Genomic DNA, 15,399 nt, shown 5'->3' with positions numbered 1-15,399 from the left:
CTGGTAATCTTCCAGCCCCTCTGGGGTATGAGGGAGGATGCAGGTGCAGAGCTAGGTTACAGGTAGATGTTTATCCTCTCAGCATTCTTGCCACCCAGTAATAACACTTACTGCTCTGTTTACAAAGCAAAGGATGTATGAGAGAGACCACCACACTGCAAAACTCTCTGTGTGATATGTCCTGTGATAAAAGTAAATAAATATTATCCCCATTTTAAAGATTGGAAAACAGCTACTGTTTTCCCAATCAGGCCAGGACCTCAGCCTTTTACAAACCTGTCCTGGAAATTACAGTTCTAGCCTGTGGCCTGGAGCCTCCCAAAAGCTCCCTTGCAGTTACAGCACCCTACCACAAGGGGCTGCTGTGCCTGGGCATGTGGCTGCAGTTACAGCACCCTGCCACAAGGGGCTCTTGTGCCTGGGCATGTGGCTGTTGCCTCCATCCTCTGCTGCTCCCTTGTGAGAGCAAAGGAGACCAATCAGAGTATGTAGTGGGTAGTTGCTTCTTGTCCCTCAGGGCAGCATCTGCAATCAGGGTCATGCTCCCCAGGCAAGTGGGGATAGGAGGAGGGAAAGACAGGTGGAATGGCAACACCAAAGAGGAAAGTCCCCAGCCCTCTCCTACGCTAGGGGAAAGGAATGGTGGAAACCAGACAAACGATGAGGCTGAGAATTTTGCTTCTGTTCTCACCTCCCGCCTGCTCATGGAGAGCAAGGGTGCTGGCGAGAGGCTGCCTTCATCCCTCTGTCTTACCTCGTTCTCGGTGAAAAATGCCCCTTAAGGATACTAGAGAGTGAGCCAGGCCTGCCCATATTCCCCTGGAGGTGCTGGACTAAGGGCGTAGCCCAAGCAGCCCACGGGGCAGCTGCTTCCTAGCTACAGGCAGGAGGGTGTTTTGTGCATTTGACATGGAAGATTATGGTGCTGCTACAGCTTCAGATGAGCCTGTGAATTTCTAATTGCTGATCTAAGCCTTCTGAGACCCTGATGATTAAGTTATTTGTAATAAAACTAAATTACAATGTGCAAAGTTCTGCCTGCCGCCCTGTGGCAGCTCATGGCCCTCTGCTTTGATGGAGGAGTATCCCTGGAGCTCTCTTTTCAAACATTGAGGACTCTGGGGAAACACACAGCCATTTCTAGAAGTGGGCAGAGCAGCCGCAGCTGATGAGGAAAGAAGAGGTGAGCCAGTCCTACTTGCCTCTCTGGCTGTGTCTACACCTTGCATTCCTCTTCCGAAAGAGGGATGCAAATGAGGTCAATTGAAAATGCAAACGAGGTGTCAGATATGCAAAGCTGTACCTCATTTGCATGTTCAATTTACCTCATTTGCATATATCTTTCGAAAGAGGAATGCAAGTGTGTAGACACAACCTTTGTGTGGGAAGATGTCCTGCCAGCTCCTCTTCTGTGGGAGACCCTTACATCCATCCTACACCAGCTTTGTCTTCCTCCAGCCAGAAGGACAGATAAGGAAGACACAAAACAGGAGGTTTTTGCATAAAACATTTGTTTTTAAATCAACTTAAAATTGTCTAAAATGCACCAGCACTTTCTATGGGAGATGCCCCAGAATTCCTAGGCTTATTTGAGTAACAGTGCCACAGCCCCAGTATCCTGCTGGACCCTGAGATGGGAGCACTGCAGATGTGCCCAGATGAGTTCTGCACATAGAGTACTCACAGGCTCTGGGGAGCAGGGATCAGGAACTTCTTTTGGCTACATTTTTTCTCTTTTCCTGGCTGCAAGGTGGGTGGCTGCTGCTTCACCATTTCATGCCCAGACCTGTGGTGACAGTCAGCAAAGAGGGTGAGCTCCTGTTTGATCAGCTTTAACCACTGGTTCAGAATGCATGGGCCTGCTCAAGTAACTGGCTTCACTAGCCTGGCTAGCAGATCAGATTCAGTGTTAATGGAGTGTTATACAGCACACATGCTGAGACATGTTGTCTAATATTTATATAACTGTGTTGTTTCTTTTATCTGAATTTTTAAGCAAATTGCCAGAGTCTTTTCTACTCATTAGAGATGCTTCTTATGCCAAGTTTAATCTTCCAGCATTTAGCCAGTGCTGAGTGATGCTGGAAAAGAAACAGTTGCAGCACTCCAATTTATTTTTGTTGCGTGGAGGGGCATGTTTTATATATTTGTTGTGCAAAAACGGCTTTTTTTTCACCCTGCTGTGAAACTTTTGTAACTCAGAAATGATTGAATAGTTTTGGCCCAAACTTTCCAGCAACATTCATCTGTGAGGAGAAAGCAAATGGCAAATTTTAGCCCATAAGATGCTCTGTGTGTGTGTGTGTGTGTGTGAGAGAGAGAGAGAGAGAGAGAATGCAAACTACTTTGCAACTTTATTACCTGTGTGATCAATGGCTCTGGAGTATATTTGCACTGTGGTTTGAGTGCCTTTGTGCTGTATTGGGCTATTACCAGTGCTCTTTTTGTGCCCGTACTTGCTGGTACTGAGTACTGGCACCTCTGCAGCCCCAGCCATGTGATTGGCTGGAGGTAAATGGCACTGGCTACTACACATGAAATCATTTACTGGCTAGGCAATCTGTCCTGCAGCAGTGTTGTAACTTGGGTGTAGGGCGAGTTCTCCCAGCAGGGCAATGACAAATATGAGTGAAACATTCTCTGCAGGAGCCTGAGAGTGACTCAGGATTCCTAAAGGAAAGCACATGCTGCTGGTGGGAGCAGCATGCCTGAAAGATGAGAACACGCTGCATAAGGGGCTGGCCGGGGTTCGCACAGCCTCCTGTCTGAGGACAAGAACACAGCTCTGCAGGGGTCAGAGGGGATGATGCACAATGTAAATTGGGCAGATAAAAAAAACACCTAAAGTCCTTGTTCTTGTTCAACTCACTGATTGCCGGAAATTCCTCAGGTGGCTGGTTAAGCAGCTGCTGAGACATGGGGGCTTATTGTTCTGTGTTATGATTTGATACAGGCTGGCCAGTGGCAGGAAACAACCCAACACGTTAGTTCCTCTTTCTGCTTAGCAGGGTGTAACAAGTCTCAGGTCTAGCTGCAGTAAGAGCAGTATCATGAAGGAGACCTAGGTTTATGTGCTAGGCCTGGCCTCTTTCTCACAAGGCCCGCAGGGGCTGGGCCAGCTGCAGTGGGAAGGCCCACTGCAGTGGGTGATAGCTTGGGGTTAAGGCTCAGCATGGCTAGGCCAGGCCATTCAGGTTTGATTCCCAGTCCAGCTCTCGGTGGCAGGAGGTGGGAGTGCTGCCCAGATTGTATCCTGAGGAGAGGTGGCTTTTCTCCAGCTGCTGTGGTTGTAGCTGCAGTTGATGAGGTCTTTGGACAGGCAGGTGCAGCCCTTTGGAGGCTAGGGGTAAAATCAGGGGACTGCTGAGCTCCATTAAGAGGCAGGGTATTACATGAGTGGTGGCCTGTATCTGGGTGACCTGGAAACTTTGATGCCAACTGGCAGAGGACATGCGATATATAGAGTTTCACCGTGAACCCCTGAGTCATTTATCTGTGAGGTCCCTGCTGAGAGCCTGTAACACACTGGGCATCAAACTCACTGCAGAATGTATGTAAGGATACTATTAGGAGTCATGTACCTCTACCAGAAATTATCTTATTAAGGTAAGAGAATGAAATCAGATCACCAGGAGGCCACAGTCTCTGCCCTGTCTGAAAGGAACACATCTGGCTAGTTATTTTCAAACTGGCCCTACTTCACAATGGATACCTATTTCCAGAGAGAGCTGGAGCTACCATAATTACAAAAATTAAGTAATTAACAAGCAACAGCAAAATCTACAGGAAGAAACACACAGCAGTAGGGTGCCAGTTTATGGATAAAAGAGCATAGCACTGTTTTGTCATATCTAGGGTTGCAATACATGGTCACCCTGGTGTGCTTCTGAGACGAGCTGCCAGCTGGCTTGTTTTATACAAGGTGAATCACACTGGTCTGGCTGTTTGAGACTGAGAGAACTTTGGGTGAGTTAACTTTATGTCAGAGGGGTACATCTTGTTAGTTAACTTTGGGTTCTAGTATACATGTTATTCTTTTTTGTTAAATAGCAATAGAGAGGTAGGTATGTTAGTCTGTACTCCAACAAAACAAAGCAGCAGAAATGTAGCACTTTAAAGACTAACAAAGTGATTTATTCGGTAATGAGCTTTCATGGGACAGACCCACTTTTTCAGATCAATTTCATTTCCAGTCAAGACTGACATTTATAAATCCAGAGGACCAAAAAGAAAAAAAAATTGCAATAAAATCTGATGAGAGGTGGGGGGATGTTAATTGTCCTGTCTGAGATAATTATGATCATCAAAGGAAGGGAAGCAGTACTTGTAATGCGTGAGGCAGTTGATGTCTCTGTTCATACCACATGTTAATGTGTCAAATTTGAATATGTACTCTAACTCACAAATCTCTTGCTCTAATCTGTTGTTAAATTCTCTGTGTTCCAGGACACAAATTCTCAGGTCTTTAACAGAATGGCCTACTCCACTGAAGTGTTCACTGGCCAACTCACATGTATTGAGTTTCTTGATGTCTGCTCTGTGTCCGTTTATTCTTCGGCGAAAGTTTTGCCCAGTCTGTCCAATGTACGTAATGTCAGGACATTGTTGGCATATAATGGCATGTATAATGTTTCTGGAAGTGCACAAGAATGTGCCTTTGATCTTGTAAGTACCATGGTTAGGTCCAGTGATGGTATCCCCAGAATAAATATGTGCACAAAGATGGCAGCAGGGTTTGTTGCAAGGAAAAGTTCCAGGATTCGTATCACTGTGGTGTAGCCTGTGATTGCTGGTGAGAATCTGTCTCAGGTTAGGAGGTTGTCTGTAGGAAAGGACAGGCCTGTCACCTAGAGCCTTCTGGACCGTAGCATCCTGATACAGAATAGGCTTCAGGTTTTTATTGATGCATTACAGAGGTTTGAGTTGGAGGCTACAGGTGATGACAAGTGGTGTTCTGTTGTTGATCTTCTTGGGCCTATCTTGAAGTAGCTGGTATCTGGGTATTTGCTTTCTTTCCAGTATTTCTGCTTGCTATCATTTAAGTCTGTTCTTTGTTCAGTAAACGTAGACTTGTTTTTGCTATAAACAATTCACTGTGCTGTGTGTTAAGTGGAACTCTGTGGTGGAACTGGTAAGCTGGGGTGTAATATTCTTCCTCTGGGAGTAGCAGATTTGTGGAGTCTCTGAGGGTATGTCTACACTACAGAGTTATTCCAGAATAGTTTATTCTGGGTTATTATTCCAAAATAAACTATTCCAGAAGAACATGTCTGCACATGCACAGGGTCCCTAGAAACACTGCTTCCAGGGGCTTTAATCCAAAATACTATGTCTATACAGCAGCTTTGTTTTGAAATAAGCTATTCTGGAAGGCTGTGTCTACACATGCCCCCTCCTTTTGGAGGGGGCATGTTAATGAGGCAGTTTGGAAGATGCTAATGAGGCACTGACATGACAATGCAGTGCCTCTTTAATATAATGGCGGCCGCAAGCTATTGGAAAGTGCCGCTTTTGGAATGCACACCGCCCGTGTAGACAGAGGCCTTTCGGAAGGACCCCTCTGACTTTGAAAGTTTATTCTGGGTTATTATTCCAAGCGTTTCGGATTAGAGTCCCTGCACTACAGGAAAGCCCCAAAATAAGCAAAACTTGGATTGCCACAGGCTGGAGATGCTGGGAAACAGACCCACAGACATAGATTCTTCACAGGAAGGGCTGGGACAGATGATAGCAAGATTCTTCAAAGCCAAGGGTGAAAGTAACAGCATTTTTAAAGGTAGTTTTCTACTGCAGCTCAGATCCCTGCCGGCTCTTTACAGAGCTCCTTGCTGGCTTTTGCTGCAGCTCAGCCAGCTCTTGGGAGAGTTGCACACCCAAGCACACTCACTTACTTCCACCTCTGCTCAGAGACCAGGATCTCCCTAGGAAGTGGCACAAAATATGCTATAAGCAGATACACCCACATACCCGGAGCTACACACCTCACAGAGCTGGAAGGGACATCAGGTCATTGAGTCCAGTCCCCTGCCCTCTTGGCAGGAACAAGCACCATCCCTTTTTGGATCTATTTGCCCCAGATCCCTAACTGGCCCCCTCAAGGATTGAGCTCACAACCCGGTATTTAGCAGGCCAGTGCTCTTCCATCATTCTCCCTTCCCAGTATCTCTTCTCTCTTGACTCTTGGCTTTTGCTGCTATCTCCCAGCTGATGTTTTCCACACCAATCTGCCTACTGCTCCCTGGTTATGGGTGGCAGCGAAAGACAGTTAATCCAACAGCACAACTTCCAACTCCGTTCTTCCTAGTGCAGCCAGTGCCCCTTAGGGATGGGAGAAGGGGGAGAATCTTGATGGAAAAAAAAGCAGTCCCTGCAGCCATCAGTATTCCCTCCTGAATCTCTTTCTGTGCCTCCTTTTCCACTCCCCTGTTGAGGAACTGGTGTGTTTACACCCAAGGACAGGAATGTAGGTCACTTCCCTTCCAAGGAATGGCCAGTCAGTTTTGTTTCCTGTGGTACAGAGGCAGTGGTGGCTGTTGCGAAGGGCGTCTGCCTCAGCCCATCGGTGGAACCCAGCACGCACAGGATTGGGGGTGATGGGCATGGCTAGATGTGTCAACCGGCTGGCTTGCTACGTTGTACATGTAGCAGGGAGCAGGCTGTTGCAATCTCCCACAAAAATCCCTGGCTCAAATTCAGCATCCTGGGGCTGGCTGCTCCCAACTCTCCTTGGGCTGTGATCTCATTGGGTTTTGTAATCCCAGGCTGAGCCTAGCCAATACTAGGTGGAAGATTTGAAGGGAAAACTCAGAAGCTGCAGGAAATGTGGTTGATTCAGCAGGAGTGTCTCTTCCTATTGAGTCAGGACTTGACTCCCTGCACGACACTGATGCGCGTTACGCTGCATAGGGTCCTCTGCTTCAGATGAGTCATAGAAACAGGGCGCTGTGACCACCTGCAGTGGTTACAGCTCCTGTGGCACTTTTTTGGAAAGAAGTGGATGTGTTAGAGCAGTGTTCTGGCTAAATTTCAGTGTAGCCATTTAGATCCTGCCTACCTAAAGGCAAGGGCATGTGGTCCTTCCCTGTGCGTAGTGTTACTGTCCATAGTTAAACAGCTGCTTTGTCCTCCCCCACTGGGGTCTGTACTGCACTAGTCAGTGGAGTCATTCCCCCTGGTGTGTCTCGGTGGTCGCTAACGTACATTGCATAGGGCTGGATGATGACATGTTAACTGTGATCTCTAAGGGGAGTAGATGAGAGTGAAGGAGGAAGAGCGGATGGCACACAGTCTCTTGGGTACAGCCTATTGAGATCAGCCTAGCCCTGGGAGTGATTTTCTTGTATGGCCTGTATCAAAGAGCTAGCAGAGTTAGTCTGTATCTTCAAAAACAGCAAGAAGTTCTGTGGCACCTTGTAGACTAACAGGTATTTTGTAGCATAAGCTTCCAAGCAGGTCTTTGCCCACGAAAGCTTATGCTACAAAATATTTGTTAGTCTATAAGGTGCCACAGGACTTCTTGTTGGTTTTGTATGGCCTGAGACACTTAAAATCGGTGGCCACACATTTAAAAATGCGCACCCTAGGACTTGATTTTCAGAGGTGTTGAGCAGCAGCTGGAGTCAGTGGGAGTTGCAGAGGCTCAGTAATGTGGAAAAGCGGGCCTTTATATCTTATGTACGCGAGAAAAATGTATCAAAACAAAAAAAGCAGTCATATAGCACTTTAAAGACTAGCCAAATAATTTATTAGGTGATGAGCTTCCATGGGATAGACCCACTTCTGTCCCATGAAAGCTCATCACCTAATACATTATTTTGTTAGTCTTTAAAGTGCCACATGACAGCTGTTTTGTTTTCATAGATTACAGACTAACACGGCTATCTCTCTGGTACTAGAAAAATGTGTCCTAATCCAGGGATGAGGCAACTACAGCTCTGCTAGCAGATTTTTGTGCCTTGATTGTGCCCTGTCTCAACCAGAGCTTCATACCCATTACTGTGCCATTACTGGAATAGATTGGCAAAGGTTTCTATTTCATATACCCCCTAAGGTCAGAATTGTCCAAACACCTCATCTCCTTTGTAGTAACAGAGAGGTAGCCATGTTACTCTGTACTCTAACAAAACAAAGAAGCAGAAATGTAGCACTTTAAAGGCTAACAACATGATTTATTTGGTGATGAGCTTCCGTGGGACAGACCCACTTCGAAGTCGGTCTGTTCCATGCGAAGTGGGTCTGTCCCACGAAAGCTCATCGCTGAATAAATAATTTTGTTAGTCTTTGAAGTGCTACATTTCTGCTGCTTTATCTCCTTTTTAGGCACCCAAACACACGGCCAAGATTCCAGAAAAGAGCAGCATGCTGAGAGCTGAGTGCTTGAAACTGTGGCCCTTATTTTGGTTCCTTAAAAGGATGCGACCTCTTTTAAAAATCTGACCCTCCTTGTGGGTACTGAGCATTTGAGAAGTTAAGTCACAGCTGGTGACGAGTGGGGCTGGAGATCTTATCTGTGACGCAGCCAGTTGGAAGCTCTTCCACTCTATTATTTGCCCTCAGGCCTGAATGCATTTCTACAATTGCCTCACCCTGCCTATGGGAATCAAGAGACCCTGGGCTAGTAAAATTCCACGTTGTGCTATTGGCTGCTAGAGTGCCTCCAGCACCAGTGAATAAATGTCCATCTCTTTCCCTCTGCCCCTTGTCTGAGATGGCTCTGCCCTCCTGCGTTGGGGGGATGGGACAGGAAGGCCCTCTCTGCTGGCAGCCGGCTAATTAGATAGGAATGTCATCTCCAGCACAGATGTTGACTCTGAACTCCCTCTAACCTCTCTGAAAATCAAAACTGAAGCAATGGAGCTTGTTTTTTAAACAATAACAACAACAGGAATTTGAGAGAAGGGGGAAATCTGGCTCTCAGATGGTGGTGGATGGGCTGTACAGCTCCCATTGTTGCTGCCTGAGCGTCCCATTTGGAAGAGGTTGGTGATAGCTTCTGACTCCCTCCCCAGAACATGGAATGAGCACCATCAAACACTGGCAATGGCTTCTGAGGCCTGGTTTTGATAGCTGGGTGGGTGGTCACACGGGTCAGAGCCTTCTCATTCACATGCATCTGCTGAAGCGGGTCTTTGCCCACGAAAGCTTATGCTCCAAAATATCTGTTAGTCTATAAGGTGCCTCAGGACTTCTTCTTGTTTTTGAAGATACAGACTAACTCCACTACCTCTCTGATACTTGTCATCCTGTGCTGTCACTCTCTGCAAGAGGTTCCTGTGGTTTGTGGCTATTGTGCAAGAACGTTGGCTCCTGCAGGCCATTTTCTACAATGGACATTGCCCAAGGCAGCTCACTGTGGCTTGAAGTCTAGCATGTGATCCTCCTCTCCACCAAATACTGCGGCCCTGGTTTATCTGAGACATGGGACAGTGTGGGAGTTTGGAGATAGGCATCCCCTCTGTGCCTTTGACAGTGTCGCACGTTAGAGGTTCTTGGTGTGAGCCAGGTGGCCACTCTCCCATGGGTCACGTTTGGCATTTCACAGCTGAACTGTTTTATTACCTCACCCTCTCTACCCCAGCTGAGCTGCCACAGATTCAGTGGCCAGTGTTTCTCATAAGTCTGGATCAGACTAAAATGAAGCTGTTCGCCTGCACTGTGAAGAACTTCGCTGAGTCACTTGTAAAACCCGTAAAGCCATGTGACTTAGCTTCATTGCACTATTTTCTTCTACAGAAGCTTCCTATCAGTTATCTGGTACTTTACCAGGTCTCAACTGACCAAGAGTGTGATGTGTACCATCTTGTGCTCCCTAGGGCTACGTCTACACGTGAAGCCAACATCGAAATAGCTTATTTCGATGTAGCAACATCGAAATAGGCTATTTCGATGAATAACGTCTACACGTCCTCCAGGGCTGGCAACGTCGATGTTCAACTTCGACGTTGTGCGGCACCACATCGAAATAGGTGCTGCGAGGGTACGTCTACACGCCAAAGTAGCACACATCGAAATAAGGGTGCCAGGCACAGCTGCAGACAGGGTCACAGGGCGGACTCAACAGCAAGCCGCTCCCTTAAAGGGCCCCTCCCAGACACAGTTGCACTAAACAACACAAGATACACAGAGCTGACAACTGGTTGCAGACCCTGCGCCTGTAGCATGGATCCCCAGCTGCCACAGAAGCAGCCAGAAGCCCTGGGCTAAGGGTTGCTGCCCACGGTGACCATAGAGCCCCGCAGGGGCTGGAGAGAGAGCATCTCTCAACCCCCCAGCTGATGGCCGCCATGGAGGACCCAGCAATTTCGACGTTGCGGGACGCGGATCGTCTACACGGTCCCTACTTCGACGTTGAACGTCGAAGTAAGGCACTATTCCGATCCCCTCATGAGGTTAGCGACTTCGACGTCTCGCCACCTAACGTCGAAGTTAACTTCGAAATAGCGCCCGATGCGTGTAGCCGCGACGGGCGCTATTTCGAAGTTAGTGCCACTACTTCGAAGTAGCGTGCACGCGTAGACACAGCTTAGAACTGCAACCCTGCTCCTTTACAGAGGCCAGTTCAGTCTGGTTCCCATTTCAAAACAGTCCCCAGCTTCTGGTAGGCTCTGTGCTGCAGGAAGCCTCTCTACACCAGGGCTCTGGTACCAGTTTGCTCTGACTCCAAACTCCACCGATTCTGAGACCTATATGTTCCTAGCCTGAGATCTCCCTGCCCCCCTGCCCGTATGGAGGGACTGTCTGTGCCACCTATGTAGTTCTATACCATGTTCATCCCTAGCATTTAACACCCTACAGTCCCCACTCAGCACTACCTCTGTCCTCCTCCTGTGCTCCCCCTGACCTGCACTCCTGTTCAGAGCTTTTCTCAGCCTTTGTACTCTTGCCCAGAACCTTGACCAAGCCTTTCTTCACCGATTCCACAACCTTCTTGTCCCCATGAGCTTCTTTCTCTAACCCCAAGTCCCTGCCATCCTTAACTTCCTTGGGGTTAATTTGCCTGGGATTCTGCTAGGGAAATGGGAGAGAAACCTTTACGATGACGTTTTTAGTGGTTGCTTTTCAGACTGTGATCAGTAGTTTATTCTCTGTGCTGCTTGGACCAGAACATCACAGGAAGCAGAATTGTTTTACATTCATTTATCCCACAGCCTCTCTACCCTATGGGTGGGAACATGGGACAAGGTCAGGGTACTTTCTCTTATTGGTTATGCAGTGAATCGGTTGTGTGTTTTCTATGACAGTGGTTCCCAACCTTTTCAGTACCATGGCACACTCCAATGAGACAAATAGTTCCGTGGCACACCCACTTTTTTAGCTGAATCGTTTGCTCATAAATGTTGCCCCACCCTGCCAGCCCATTAGGGCCAGGATGTGGCATTTATACAGTGTCCCAGCTCCAGAAGGCTCCTGCCCTCTCTCACTTCCCCCTTCCCACAGTAGGGAGCAGGTAGCCTTTCTTCTCGAGCCTCAGCTGTCGTGGGGTTGTTAATTTCACCCTGTGGTGGCTCTGCAAAGAGGCATGGTGAGGGGAAATTGATGAAATTCGTGGCACACTTGGACAGTTCTCTCGGCATACCAATGTGCCATGGCACACCAGCTGAAAACCACTGTTCTATGACATCACAGTGGTGATGTGTCACTCTTGTTGACACCACCAGAGAAGTCTGTTCTTCCCCTAGTGTTATGGCCTGCTCTGTCTTTCTGAGCTTCAGGGTTGTTGGAGCATAACTGACAGGTGAGTAATGAATTGAGAAATTACCTGATTAGATCCAAATTCACATGCAGACCTCTCCACAGGTAACAAAACTGGATTTCTGTCTGTTAAGCCGCAGAACAGCTTCAAAAGAAATAACATGCACAGAGACTCATATGTGCAAATACTGAAACACCGAACACATTCACACAGGATACGAACACCAAGGCCTCAGCTGGTATAAATCAATACACCTCCCCTGATGTCAATGGAGCTGGGCCCTTTTACAGCCGGTGAAGATCAGACCCAAGATTTAGAGTACATCCACAAGCACAGGCTCCTACTATATCTAGACCAGAACACAGGTAATGTATGCACGTAAAGAACCGAGTACATACACATTCACAATTGCTAACAGAGAGAAAGCCGTCCTAGTCTATATACTATCAAAACTGGGATGGGAATCTTCTGGGTCATTATAGGGGCTCGTTTGCATACTTGGCTTAATCTAATTCTTGACTCCCCCTCGCTTCTGTCCCTCTGCTCTCTGATTTGCTCACCTTTATAATAATTTTTTTTCTGATTTGTCCACCTTGATTACTGTTTTTGGTTCTCTGTGCCTTAAATATTGAGTCTGTTCTGCTATGGCTATGGTCTGAAGAAGTGGATCTGTCCCACGAAAGCTCATCGCCTAATAAATTATTTTGTTTATCTTTAAAGCGCTACTTGACTGCTTTTTTGTATTCACAATTACTGAGTATGCACACACACAAAGGAATTAACAAAGGCACAGTCGTGCATATATGCAGACACATGCACTTCTGCAAGAGGGGCTGAATACCAACAATTATTTATGCCACTTCTCTCCTTTTATCTTCTCTTAGAATGGTTCCTTATAGCTCTCTAGCGTCATCTATTTGACCTTCCTTAATTCAGATGTAGGTCTCAACCTATTCCAGTGCTTCCATGGACAGCTAGGGGGGCTGACACCCACACTTCCACCAGCAGAATTGGATGTTTTGTCTGGGCTTGGTTGCTGCACGGTTTGAGGGAATTCATGCATGATGCTTCTGGAAGGCCTGCTGCCATAGTACATCCACTGCCAGCACATCTCAGCCTTCATTTGTTAGACTATGCAAGGGAACATTTGAAGCACAGATCCATTTTTTCCAATTTAAACTAATCCAGGGTATCTGGGACAGTGGGGTCTAACCCTGTGCATCCATTAAAGGCTCCAGCCTGTGTCGTAAGAGCAAGCCTGAATAGATGTAAGGTTGAGGTAGCTAGAAGTCTGGGATAGCCCTCTTATAATACACTTCTTCCACTTCCTGCTTCAGTTGCCCCAGCTTCAGCTTCTGTAACATGGGGCTAACTACCTCACAGAGGATCACTTTGTATGGCTCTTTGACTGGAACTTTAACTCTGTCCTCCTCTAGGCTCTTTTCCAAACATACTAGACCAAGGGTGGTCAACCTGAGGCTCTTTGAGCCATTAAATGCAGCTCCTCCTCGGAGCCGTGGCCTGGGATTGCCATCCACCGCTCTTAGATACGCTCCAGCACTTGATGGGAGAAGCACATGGCAGCTGCGGCTGTGGTGGCGGTGGCTCTGGTGAGTTACCAGCATTGAGTGAAAGCAGGGAGGGAGGCTGCTGGGGTGCCTGGCTCTGGTGGGAAGCAAGGGTGTGGAGTGAGAGTGTGTGGGGGGAGGGCTGAGGGTGCCTGGCTCTGGGGGGTGAGGGAGGGCATTGAGTTAGAGCAGGGGAGGGCTGGGGGTGCCTGGCTCTGGGGGGAGGGGAGGGGAACTGGGTTAGAGTAGGGGTCTGGGGGTGCCTGGCTCTGCGGGAGGGGAAGGGAACTGGGTTAGAGTAGGGGTCTGGGGGTGCCTGGCTCTGGGGGAGGGGGAGGGCATTAAGCCACATAGTATATATTTATTTTTATCTGTCTGTATGTAGATATGTATTATAGCTGTATGGGTAGATAAAAATAAATATATAATACTTGGCTCTTGGCACTGTATCCGTGGCTCTTTGTCCCTGACTGGTTGGCCACCCCTGTCCTAGACCACCTTCAGATTCCCCTTCCCCTTTCTGTCACCATTCTCCCCTTGCCTCCAGCATTTATTTGTGGGTATTTGGTGTACTAGTGTCTTATGCTGGGAGAGTGTTTGGTATAGGAAGTGCTAAGTGCCTGAGTTGAGGCTGCCATGTGTGGTTTATAGCATACAGTAATTATGGTAGGTGTGTGCTGTGGGCAGAGGGTTAGAAAGTATGTAGTGTTGAGAGGATTTAACATTTCAAGTCTTTGCTTTTATGGGTGTGTGCCAGACATAGGGTTGCCAACGTTGTATTTAAAAAATGAGGGACTGTTTTCTTAGCATCCTCACTCCACCTCTCCTTCTGATATTCTATTATTAATAATCATGGACAGTGTGTAAAGAATTTCCAGATCTGAAGAAGTGGGTCTGTTCCACAAAAGCTCATCACCTAACAAATCATTTTATTAGTCTGTAAAGTGCTACAAAACTGCTTTTTTGTGGTGTGTAAAGCAATTAGCTTCCCTTAACCTCTCAGTGAAGGAGGGGGTTGGTATATTATCACATTGGCCACAGCCAGTGGGCCCTCAGAAAAATCTGCCCCCCCACCACAGCCCCAGTCTGGGTGAGCTCTCACACAGAGTTTTTCCAGTCCCCAGGAATCAGCGGGGGGGGAGGGGGGTCTGGGGGCTACCCCCATGGGGAGGAGGCTGAGTGGGGGAGGAATGAGGCGAGGCCATGGGAAGAATGTGGGTGGGGCCGGAGGCAATGAGGCAGAACAGGGGAGGTGCTCCAGGGTCAGAGCACAGCCCCTGGCTAAGGGAAGGGGCTCTGCACTCAGAGTTCTGGTCATGGCTGAGAGCTTCATTGTAATCCTGGCCAGCTCTGAGCTCTGAGCCCTGCTGTCCCTGAGTGCTAGAACTAAGAGTGCCATAGGGGCGTGCTGCAGCACCCCTGTCTCTAAGAGGTTTCCATCACATACAGAGATTAAGGCTTGGTTCAATGGCTCTCAGCACCCCCACTGAACAAATTGTCCCAACTTCCCTGCTGCCACTTCATTGCGGTCCTGATGGACTGACTCCTCAGCCCTCCTCCCCCACCTCGGCCAGGGCTCTGGGGTGGCTAAGAGCAGACAATGGGGCGTGGCTTTCATCAGAAAAAACGGCGTCCGCTGGAAGAGACAGGGCAAAAGGCTAGTCTCCCCATGGGAAAGCTTCACCTACCACCCCAATAGCAATGATAATAATAACTAATAACTAATAACAAGTCATACTCACATTTACCAAGGGTGTGTCTTGCTGCTGTTTGCAGCACTCAGCAACTCCTGGTCTTGTTGGACAGAGATGAAAAATAAAGGATGTCGGGCATGTCATGTGTGTAGCAGTGGTTCCTGCTTCACGAAGACTTCTGTCTTTGGTGTTTTATTTGTAGCTAGTCTCTAACAGTTTAGTCAGACAGCGGGAACAGGGTCAAAGTGTGCATAATGGCAGAGCTGCCCCAGGAGGTCATGAGAACCTTGGTGGCTTGTACCAGGAGGGGTGGATCAACTAGGCTGCAGGGGTATGTGCTGACTGCCGGCTGCAGAGCTGTACACAGTTGCTACTGTGTGTAGAGTAAAGCGTTCCTTCCGATTGTTAACCCAGTATCACAACCCGAGGGGAATTGGTTTCTGAT

General features: G+C 47.9%; 1 long non-coding RNA gene across 1 annotated transcript in view; it reads right to left on the bottom strand.

Annotated features, from left to right (window-relative positions):
* LOC142020550 (uncharacterized) overlaps positions 1-15,399 on the bottom strand; it is an 18,759-nt gene extending 3,360 nt beyond the window's left edge. Inside the window, exons 1-3 of the long non-coding RNA XR_012647439.1 lie at positions 15,003-15,399; positions 11,759-11,836; positions 1,685-1,786 (exon numbers count right to left, since the gene is read on the bottom strand). This is a non-coding gene — a long non-coding RNA (uncharacterized LOC142020550). The remainder of the gene's footprint in view (positions 1-1,684; positions 1,787-11,758; positions 11,837-15,002) is intronic.

The sequence above is a fragment of the Carettochelys insculpta genome, chromosome 1 (assembly GCF_033958435.1).
Source record: "Carettochelys insculpta isolate YL-2023 chromosome 1, ASM3395843v1, whole genome shotgun sequence".
In the NCBI taxonomy this organism is placed as follows: Eukaryota; Metazoa; Chordata; order Testudines; family Carettochelyidae; genus Carettochelys; species Carettochelys insculpta.
The sequence above is the reverse complement of the archived record's forward strand: the minus strand, read 5'-3'. Positions and strand labels throughout refer to the sequence as shown.